The sequence below is a fragment of the Pistacia vera genome, unplaced genomic scaffold, assembly GCF_008641045.1.
Source record: "Pistacia vera cultivar Batoury unplaced genomic scaffold, PisVer_v2 Contig461, whole genome shotgun sequence".
Taxonomy (NCBI): domain Eukaryota; kingdom Viridiplantae; phylum Streptophyta; class Magnoliopsida; order Sapindales; family Anacardiaceae; genus Pistacia; species Pistacia vera.
In genome coordinates, this window is record NW_022196292.1 from 1,851,061 (window position 1) to 1,863,104 (window position 12,044).

The 12,044-nt window shown below is 38.4% G+C and overlaps 2 pseudogenes; both read right to left on the reverse strand.

Moving 5' to 3' along the window:
* Nucleotides 1-305: 305 nt before the first annotated feature.
* LOC116145451 lies at nt 306-2,912 on the reverse strand (annotated as a pseudogene).
* A 5,319-nt stretch (nt 2,913-8,231) lies between these two features.
* On the reverse strand, nt 8,232-11,186 carry LOC116145394 (annotated as a pseudogene).
* Between the last annotated feature and the right edge of the window lie 858 nt (nt 11,187-12,044).

Here is a 12,044-nt window from a genome sequence, read left to right on the forward strand (position 1 = left end):
TTACTCTATACTCCTACATTGTCACTGCTGCATGCCAATCCTTAGAATTGCTCACCTCCTACTGTTTTCATGAAGTCACTGCAACAACAAAAAACTAATCAAAACACAAATTTTCGGGGAATGTGTCATTTCAAAAAAAAGCAAATGAATTGCTACCTGAATGGTTCATCTCCAATATGCTTGACGCCACCTGTACATCTCGGTAGAAACATGGCTAAGTGTCTCGAATTTTCTATACCAAACTATGTCAGCACTTTCTGTACAATTCATATAAGACGTGATAACGAGAGGTCAAGAGTGCGCACCTACATCCTCGATTCCTAGAAAACTTTACAGTGACCGGTCTCCAAGTTGGGTTCGGATTCTTGGCGATTATCTTTATACCATGGAACCCTTCAAGAATGTGCGCTCGGGTAGGCCTTGTTGATGAATTGCAGATCCAGAACCATCGGAAAAATTTGCCATCTTATCTAAATTTCTTCCGATGAACTATTTCCAGTAAGAACCGGTGAAACTGTATCACCAGAGCACTGGAGACATTTGCGCTCTCCGTTAGTATTGGTTGGCCAAAAAGTACAAGCTGGGGTGTCTTTACATCATCAGTTCTTTTTGAAGTCTGGGTAAAATGTGCCATGGTTAGCAAGCAAGAACATTCCCACTCGGCTGGCTTCTGAATGATTGGCTATTGGAGGCTCTCAGGGTTCGCAGCAGCACGTCAGGGGTGGGAAACCAGCTGTAACAGACTTGACTGTGTTTATTATTGAGGTGGAGATCCGTTATGGATAAACCATAGTGAGCATGCCTGGCTCCCTGCATGCCACAGGAGTGTTTCGGGTAGACACCAAAGGGGCGTTGCCCAAGAGGTTGCCAGAAAATGTTGGCATTTGCAATTGGCCATCAAGGGGGAAATCTGGGTTTGTGGCAGTCTCGACTTCTTCCTTGGTGGTGAGAAGGGGTAAGATGGATCGCGGGCATTTTTGATACCAATTCCACCACCACGGATTGACACGCTTCACATTTTGGAGCAAATCAGGCTCGTCCCAAGTAACCTGCACCACATGAACTTCAACAAATTAGAACACATTGTCAAAAAGGGCAACCAAAAATCCAGAAAAAGAAATTAAGGAAACAAAATTTGATATTGAAGGCAACTACTACTAAAAAGGATTAAAAAAGATCAAAGAAGAAGAAATCTTCCAGATATAGGATTTCAAAACTAAATACCAATTTGAAAATGTCAACCAAGAAAAGCAAATGTAACACGTCTTCAGAAATATTTGACGGGATCTGGAGAAAAATCAGAAATTCATACGTATCACTTAGTACCTAATCCGATTGAACAGATTATACCTTTCAGTATACAGTTGAAAAAGAAGTTTGTTGGAGTGGCATCATGAATCTTGCCTAGACAAGACCCAATATTGACATATTTAAAAGCTATACCACATATTGCTTAATAAGGGATAAACTAGTTCCTAGACAACTTCAGTCAGCAAATCCATCTTAAGTCCAATTCATATTCAAAAGATCGTGTGAACCACAATGCATCATAATAATCCGGAAATAACAGAGCAAGAAAAGGAAAAAAAAAACGCAACTTTCTGTGAACAGATGGAACTTAGCAAAGAGAACAGAAGTGAAAATAAAATTTAATACTGACCTATAGTAATCGAATTGTTAGCAGAGTATTTGGAATTCAAAAGTTTCAGTGGAACCAGAAAAAAGTTGTAAAGAATAATAACAAGAATGACAAAGAATTTCACAAGCAATCCCAAATTTCATGGTATCTATTTTGTGCGGATTGCTGATCAAAAGAATGACTTTACCTGGAGAAGCCCCAAGGTGAATCGGCCAGTAAGTGATCAGAAACCTGAACGAAGAGATAGTTCCCATAAACCAACTTATTCTGAAGAATCCTCCGTTTCAAAGGCCATCTTAAACCTCATTCCAGAACACCACCGGATCTCAATGCTGCTTTCACCATGAGCCTTCACACAAAACTCCGGTGTACTGGCCGAGGGTAGTACAACCTCGAAGGGCTGCCTACGACACAAGCGTTGCAGCTATAAACAGATTCAAGCCTCATTTTCCCCTTCCCCATCAATTATTCCCGTTATTCGAATTTGATCCATTAACATTTCCATTACAATTTCTCATTAACTTATTATCCTCTCCTCAAAAACGCTGAAAACCCTCCAAAGGCGCAGAACATTTTCCATTCCACCCAACACCTCCTCCGTCCACTCCAATCCCTCTCTTTGCACGGCGCAATTCCAACGCAAAGATCCCCTTCTCCGTCTCCGCCCTCAAAACACAATTGAATCTCCCGCAACAAGCTTCTTGTGATTCACAAAAGTACTCCACCCAGTTGTCACAATGCTCCCCTAGGTGTCCCTCTATAAATCTAAATTTCCATGTTTCACCATGAACATCCTTAGCTAGAATGGTTTGACAGGGGGATCAGCAGAGTAATCTAATCTGGGAAAGATTGTCTCCGCACAATACCTTGGAACAGAAAACCCTCCACCGTTATATATCTGACTGAGTCAAGGTCTTCGCAATGATGCGGTTTATCTTGTGTTCATGTTTATGAATTCCAACAATTCCATCATCATCAAAATCAGGTTCATTACAACTGGAATCAACTTATTTTTTGCAAATACCTTCATCAGTTTCAGGATCAGCCATGATTTTGATAGCTAGACTCTACAAGTACATAAGGTGGAATTCTTTGGCAGCTCCTGAAATCAACCGGCCCACAGGCGTGCTCTGCATGCCCTTGAGGAAAGTAAAAAGACTTTCGAGTTCACGGGGCATTTGCACCATGCCTCCCGACAGGCGTGCCATAACTGAGAGTCTAAGCACTTGTCAACCTCTTTTATTTTCTCTTTTGACTCCATAAAATTAATCATCTCCACCACTGCTGCATATATTAAATCCCTTCTTCTTTACTCACTTGAAAACACTGCACAAACCAGATAGTTTACCAAATTAGACATTTAGGGACTCAATTAAAAAAACCAGTGATGGGTTCAAAGTAATGAAGTAAACTCATGTAATTCTTACCTTATAAAATAATTTTGGAATCTTATGCCATATCTCCGCAGAAAGTGAAAGAGCCCAAAGATACATATATTTATAATACACCAAAACCAGCAGCCAGAGATGAAAGTTGTAATTCCATATACTCAACACTTGCCAACCAAAATCCTTCAATAAACCTTCATATATCTTTTAATTCTCCTTGAAACTTCAGTAAGTGAGTTTCTGGCTTCACAAAGTTAAAGAAAAAATCTTGCTACCACCCAACACAGCTACAATCAAAAGATCTACCCACAATTCCTGACTGACTCACTTATATATCACTAACTACCAAACACAAATCCAGGCTGAAAATCTCTCTCAAATAGTTAAAAAAATCCCTTTGGAAGATGAATCTTTTCGTTGGCGTTTTTCAAAGATTCAATCAAAGCAATAGAAAGAGCGCACACAACAACAACACTCACACTCACAAGAAGCACCTTTTCGGATCATGCAAGAGTCCAAAAGCATACCCTTCTTAACAAAGAAACGAAATTCAATCAAAATATAAGCTTGATTAGTACTAATCACAGTTATTATTGCTGTAGTAATTATTGTACACTTTTTCTGGTTCTGCTTTTGTTGTTTATTTATTTTATTTTTATTTTTTCCTTTTCTTCGGATCGGAAGAAACCTCTGTGTATCTTCAAAAGCACAAAACAAAAAGAATTTCTCCATGAATTTCGTGATTCCTGAAACAAACTAGGATTCAAATTCCACTTGTAAAGTTAAATGCGGTATGAATGAGGAGTACTCTCATAAGCGAGGTCCGTCAGTTTCTGGTCCAGGTCCTGGACCATGTGGTTTTAATAGAATTCTGGCTCAGACTAAGAATCCCCCACAAGGCCAGGCCCACAACGGGACAGCGTTTTAAAGGGTACACGAAACAACAAACAAACAAACAAGATAAGTCATCTCATCTCATCATCTCTTCAAGTTACATTGACACGTCACTTTCACATCACACTTTACGTGTCAGTTTGATGTCGGTCTTCTCTTTGCGTTGCCCAGCTGTACGTGTGCGTAATTCAATTGCCACCACCAACAACCGTGGCGGTCTTACATACCCCACGTCATCGCATCACACAAATCTCTGTCGTTACTTGAGAAGACTTTAATTTTTAGATTTGAGCGTGAAGCTTGATTGCGACTTCGTAATTAAGAAAAACTTTGACAAAAAAGTGGGTCCCTGATAATGATCTTGCGTCTATCAGACGCTTCCTGATCATGATCTTGCGTCTATCAGACGCTTCCTGATCATCCCTGACTCATGTAATCACTTTGCCTTCTTCTTCTAGATTCTGGCCACCACGGTAAAAAAGTAGTCGAAATCTCGTATTATGGCATATTACCAACTGGATCTGACCGGTAGTGTACTGATCTAGCCTTTTCTAACTAGATCCACTGTGGATCTGACCAGAAAAAACTAGATCTACAGCTAAAGGTCTGGCCGTTAATGGCTAGATCTTTGGCAGTAGCTGGTTATCGACGACAACCATATATTTGGTCATCGTTGACAACCAAATATGGCTAGATCTAGCCTTTTTCCAGCCAGATCCACAATGGATCTAGCTGAAAAAAGTTATATCGGTGCACGATTGACTGCACGACCGGCCAGATCCAGTCGGTCATGCGTCATTACGGCAACTTCCGATCACCCTCTAGCGGTGGTTGCCGATTGCCGACATTTAATGGGTGGGTGGGGATGTTTTTATTAATTTTTAATATTTTATTGTATGGGTGTTTAGCTAAATTAACAAACCTATGAGGTGTTTTTGTTCATTTTCAAATCCTACCTCGTAATAACAACCTAACTCAATTTTTTCAAAAATCCTACCCAAAATAATAAACAAGCACAACCTTATAGATTCCGCAAATATTTAGGCTGTGATTGTTTCCCTATTCAAAATGCTATCCTATCTAATCATATTCAAAATATATATATTTGTTTTAATATTCTCAAAATACAATCATATTCTATTCAACTCCCCCAATAATAAAAAGTTTATATATTAACAAAAATACCCCCATCCACACACATATTCCCGACAACCGGCCACCATCACCGGAAGGTAGCCGGAATATGCTAAAATAGCACACGACTAGCTGGACGTGGCTAGTCGTGCGCCGATCTAGCCTTTTCTGACCAGATCCATCATAGATCTGACCAACAAATGCCAAATGTACGGCCAAAGATCTAGCCGTTGATGGTTATATCTGGCCATATCTGGTCGTCAACGATGGCCAAGATATGGCCATCATCAACAGCCAGATGTTTGGCTATAGATCTGGCCGAAAAAGGCCATATTGGCGCACTACCGGTCGTACACCATTCTAGCGACTTCCAACCACCGTTCGTCGGTGGTGGCCGACTGCTAGCATTTAATGGATGGGTGGGGGTATTTTTGTTAATTTTAAAACTTTTATTGTAGGGGGTGTTTAGCTAAATTAACAAATGTAGGGGATTACAAAATAATCTTTTAAAAAATATTTTCCAAAAATTTACCAAATACATTTTCAAATTCAAATCTTATTCTCGTAATAACAACTCAACTTAACTTTTTCAAAAATATTATTCTAAATACTCTACCAAACACAACCATTTATCATATCATGCATTGCTTTCACAGTTCTTCCAAAGGCTGAAATACATTTTTACCCTAATCTTTTGTGAAAGTAACAGTTCCCCTCTAGGTTTCAGAAACACCTAGTTTTAAGGTTTGAATTCGAAAAAAATGGGAGTAACTTTGGGCTTTTCTGAAACTAAGACAGGAGAATTATCCTTTTTCTGATAGATTGGGGTTAAACGTCATTCAATCTTCTTTGATATAATAATATATATGATAATGTAGTACTAATATCAATTATGAAATGAAACTCCATTTATTAATGCAAGTAACGTAATGGATTTTCTTTTCACTGCGAAGTAAATGAAAACAAGGGCAACAGATTGCTGCAGAGCAACTCATTTTACCAGCTCAGTTAATATGCTAACTTTGAACCAAAACTTCTTAAAAAAACTGTGAAAATACTGGATAAGAGTAAACCCTCAACGATAAAACTACTTGAATTTATTATATACAGTCTTGATTCTCCATAAACCACTATTATATATGAAGATTTGACCAAAACTCTGAAATTTGAAAACACCTTAATTGGACTCAGAAAATAATGTAAAAAACTAGCCAAATAAAACTAAAACCATTACTGTACGCATTCAAAGCTTATGTAATTGTAGTTGAAAATGAGATTAATTACAAAGAAGAAGGAATCGAGGTAATATATTGAAACGAAAATGAAGAGAGTTTAAAAGAAAAGTCGAAAAAGAGAAGACAAAGAAGGCAAAGGAATTGAATGTTGGTGACGTAGTGGTTGCATGGAGCGTGCCTCATTTCCCGTGACTTGGATCTTTCAACATTACCAACTACTATGATTTAACCTTTTGTGTGTTTCTTGCTTGACGTAATTTTAAAGCTAAAACTTTCATTAATTATTAATTAACCCAACCCCGCCCTTTGTTTTTTATAATTAAGCCGCTGTTTTAATTTAATTAGTTTATGTTTCTGGTAGAATCCATGGCATATTTATGGAAACAGGGAACTGAAAACTAAGCCATTTATTGTTAATAAAACAATGCTTTGGAAAAGGTTTCTGTTCCCTCCTCTCTCCTTCTCTGCTTTGACCCATTTGGGACTGTAAAATATTATGATTATTATTCCAGAAATTAATGAAATTAATCCAATTGTAAAAGGTTGAAGAACATGGATTTTTATTAAGGGAACACTGCATGAGATAGATAATACTGAGTTCTGCAAGTACACAAAACATTAAAAACAATTTTAAAAAACAATAAAATTGTGAAAAAGAAGAATGCGTTGATCAAACGGTTTCAGCAAATTTCACATAATCTCACTAGGATCTGGTCGCAATGCATGGTCCATGGATGCTCGTCGGTGACTGTAAATTTACTTGCAATTTTCTTTTTCTTTTTTTAAATGGATGTTCCATCTTCAATTTACTTAAATCGACGGAACAAGTAATGAGTGAAAACGAAAACGAAAAATATTTTTCCGGGAAAAGCGAAGTCAAAGAAGGTAGGGGAAAGAAAACAGCGATGTCATCGAAACGGCGCAACACATGCAAAATAGGCGACGTTGGCCACACGTGAATCCATTATTGTTTGATGTTGGGTCCCTGACCCTCCCTCCTCCTTCCAACACTCCCCACGTGCGCCTTCTTTAACTTACCGAATGTGTTGTGTTTTGACAATCCCGATGCTTAACCTTATTAAATCAAATTAATAAATCCTACACTTGCGCCTTCAGGTTTGGAAACAAAAATATTTAATTAAAATTTCTAATGGGGGTGGGTTTTTACTGGTGGTGGTTGAGAAGAGAATCCCTGTTGATGATGAGAATCTGCTTCTGTTTTTGCTGCTGTCGTGTGCAAACTGAAAACAAAACCAAAGAGGTAATTAGTCAAAATTTAATCAAAGATTTCTCATTGACATGACATTTGACAAAGATTTTGAATGGATTTATCCACTATTTGTTACACCTTTGTCAAAGAGTTTAGCTGGTAGCATTGAATTAATTACCCTTTTTTATTTTATTTTTCTGTGTAGCTTGAGTTAGTAACATTTTTCTCATTCTCAAACAACAAAGATTTGGTAAAAATGACAGGGCAGATCAACCATTAAATATCAGAATTGAAATGACTTGACATAAGTTCAGCCATTTATATGGTATTTCTTTCAGGTTTTTCTCATTGTTAATCATAAATCTGCATTTGAAGTGACAAAGAAAAAATTATTCATTTCTGAATCAAAGTTACAGAACAAAAGGCTAGTGTTACTTGGAAGATACTTTTAGTACATAGGCCATATCCTACAAACATCTAAGTATAGACAGGCTTTGCCTGCAAAAGGAAAAGAGTAGAAACACCAAAAAAAAATTGAGTGGCCTATATGATAATGAAAGGAATTTCAGAAGCCAACTATTAATTTGAGAATTAAAAGAACAAGAGTTTCATGGAGGATTTAGCTAGAACGTCCAAAAAATGGAGCAGAGCAAGAGCTAAAAAAAGTCAGCAGGGAAACAAAGATTCAATCAACCAGCTGTACAATTGAAACCGTACTTTATTCCTTTACTCTATACTCCTACATTGTCACTGCTGTGAATCCATTAGAATTGTCAACCTCCTAGCTGTTTTCATGAAGTCACTGCAACACAAAAAAGAAACTAATCAAAACACACATTTTCCGAGATGTGTCATTTCAAAAAAAAGGCAAATGAATTGCTACCTGAATGGTTCATCTCCAATATGCTTGACCGCACCTGTAACATCTCGGTAGAGAACATGGCTAAGTGTCTCAGAATTTTCTATACCAAACATGTCAGCAAGCTTTCTGTACAATTCATTATAAGACGTGGGTAACGAGGTCAAGAGTGCGACCTACATCCTCTGATTCCATGAAAACTTTACATGCCGTCTCCAAGTTGGGTTCGGATTCTGGCGATTATCTTTATACCAGTGGAACCTTCACAGAAGTGCGCTCGGGTAGGCCTTGTTGATGAATTGCAGATCCAGAACCATCGGAAAAATTTCCATCTTATCTAAATTTCCTTCCGATGAACTATTTCCAGTAAAAACCGGTGAAACTGTATCACCAGAGCAGCTGAGAGACATTTGCTGCTCCGTTAGTATTGGTTGGCCAAAAAGTACAAGCTGGGGTGTCTTTACATCATCAGTTCTTTTTGAAGTCTGGGTAGAATGTGCCATGGTTAGCAAGCAAGAACATTCTCACCATGCTAGGCTTCTGGATGATTGGGCTATTGGAGGCTCTCATGGTTGCAGCAGCACGATCAAGGTGGGAAACCAGCTGTAAACAGACTTGACTGTATTTATTGAGGTGGAGATCCGTTATGGATAGACCATAGTGAGCATGCCTGGCTCCCTGCTGCCAGCAGGAGTGTTATCGGGTGACACCCAAAGGGGCTGTTCGGCCCAGGAGGTTGCCAGAAAATGTTGGCATTTGCAATTGGCCATCAAGGGGGAAATCTGGGTGTTGTGGCAGTCTCGACTTCTTCCTTGGTGGTGAGAAGGGGGATAGATGGATCGCGGGCATGTTTGATACCAATTCACCAGCCACGGATTGACACGCTTCACATTTTGGAGCAAATCAGGCTCGTCCCAAGTAACCTGCACCACATGAACTTCAACAAATTAGAACACATTGTCAAAAAAGGGCAACCAAAAATCCAGAAAAAGAGATTAAGGAAACAAAATTTGATATTGAAGGCAAGACTATGCTAAAAAGGGATTAAAACAAAAGGAGAGAAGAAAATCTTCCAGATATAGGATTTATCAAAACTAAATACCAATTTGAAAAATGTCAACCAAGAAAAGCAAATGTGAACACGTCTTCAGAAATATTTGACGGGATCTGGAGAAAAATCAGAAAGTTCATACGTATACAATTAGTAACCTAATCCGATTGAACAGATTATACCTTTCAGTATACAGTTGAAAAAGAAAGTTGTGTTGGAGTGGCATCATGATCTTGCCTAGACAAGACCCAAATATAATGACATATATTAAAAGCTATACCACATATTGCTTAATAAGGGATAAAAACTAGTTATCCTAGACAACTTCGTCAGCAAATCCATCTTAAGTCCAGATTCAATTCAAAAAGACGGTGTGAACCAATGCTAGTGCATCATTATAATCCGGGAATAACAGAGCAAGAAGAAGGAAAAAAAAACAGCAACTTTCTGTGAACAGATGGAACTTAGCAAAGAAGACAGAAGTGAAAATAAAATTTATACTGACCTATAGTAAATCGAATTGTTGCAGAGTATTTGGAATTCAAAAGTTTCAGTGGAACCAGAAAAAAGTTGTAAAGAATAATAACAAGAATGACAAAAGAATTTCACAAGCATATCCCAAATTTCATTGTACTATTTTAGCGGATTGCTGATCAAGAAGATGACTTTACCTGGAGAAGCCTCCAAGGTGAATCAGGCCAGTAAAGTGGATCAGAAACCTGAACAGAAGATATAGTTCCCATAACCAACTTATTCGTGAAGAATCCTCCGTTTCAAAGGCCATCTTAAACCTCATTCCAGAACACCACCGGATCTGCAATGCTGCTTTCACCATTGAGGCCTTCACACAAAACTCCGGTGTACTGGCTCGAGGGTAGTACACAACCTCGAAGGGCTGCCTACTGGCACCAAGCGTTGCAGCTTCAATAACAGATTCAGGCCTCATTTTCCCCTTCCCATCAAATTATTCCCGTTATTCGAATTTGATCCATTAACATTTCCATTACAATTCTCATTAACTTATTATCATCCTCCCTCAAAAACGCTGAAAACCCTCCATAAGGCGCAGCACAGTTTCCATTCCACCCAGAAGACACCTCCGGTCCACTCCAATCCCTCTCTTTGCACGGCGAATTCCAACGCAAAGATCCCCATTCTCCGCCCTCAAAAACACAATTGAATCTCCCGCAACAAGCTCTTTGTGATTCACAAAAGTACTCCACCCAGTTGTCAACAATCCTCCTAGGTGTCCCTCTATAAATATGCCTAAATTTCCATGTTTCACCATGAACATCCTTAGCTAGAATGGTTTGTACAGGGGATCAGCAGAGTAATCTAATCTGGGAAAGATTGTCTCCGCACAATACCTTGGAACAGAAAACCTCCCCGTTATTAGCATCTGACTGAGTCAAGGTCTTCGCAAATGATGCAGGTTTATCTTGTGTTTCAGTGTTTGAATTCCAACATTCCATCACATCAAAATCAGGTTCATTACCAACTGGAATCAACTTAATTTTTGCAAATACCTCATCAGTTTCAGATCAGCCATGAATTTGATAGCTGAGACTCCTACAGAGTACATAAAGGTGGAATTCTTTGCAGCTCCTGAAATCAACCGGCCCACAGGCGTGCTCTGCATGCCCTTGAGGAAAGTAAAAGACTTTCGAGTTCACCGGGGGCATTTGCACCATGCCTCCGGCACAGGCGTGCCATAACTGAGAGTCTAAGCACTTGTCAACCTCTTTATTTTCTCTTTTGACTCATAAAAGTAATCATCTCCACCACTGCTGCATATTTAAAATCCTTCTTCTTTACCTCACTTAAGAACACTGCACAAACCAGATAGGTTACCAAATTAGACATTTTAGGGACTCAATTAAAAAAAACCAGTGATGGGTTCAAAGTAATGAAGTAAACTCATGTATTCTTACCTTATAAAAATAATTTGGAATCTTTATGCCATATCTCCGCAGAAAGTGAAAGAGCCCAAAGATACATATATATTATAATACACCAAACCAGCAGCCAGAGATGAAAGTTGTAATTCCATATACTCTCAACTTGCCAACCAAAAATCCTTCAATAAACCTTCATATATCTTTTAATTCGTCCTGAACTTCAGTAAGTGAGTTCTGGCTTCACAAGTTAAAAAAAAATCTTGCGGAACCAACCAAACACAGCTCAAAATCAAAGATCTACCCACAATTCCTGACTGACTCACTTATATATCAGTAACTAACTAACACAAATCACGGCCTTGAAAATCTCTCAAAATCAGTTAATAAAATCCCTTTTGAAGTAGGAATCTTTTCGTTGGCGTTGTTCAAAGATTCAATCAAAGCAATAGAAAGAGCGCACACAACAACACTCACACTCACAAGAAAGCACCTTTTCGGATCATGCAAGAGTCCAAAAGCAATACCCTTCTTAACAAAGAAACGAAAATTCAATCAAAATATAAGCTTGATTAGTACTAATCACAGTTATTAAGTGCTGTAGTAATTATTGTACTACTTTTTCTGGTTCTGCTTTTGTTATTTATTTTATTTTATTTTATTTTTACCTTTTTCTTCGGATCTGAAGAAACTCTGTGTATTTCAGAACCACAAAACACAAAGATCTTTAAGGAACCTA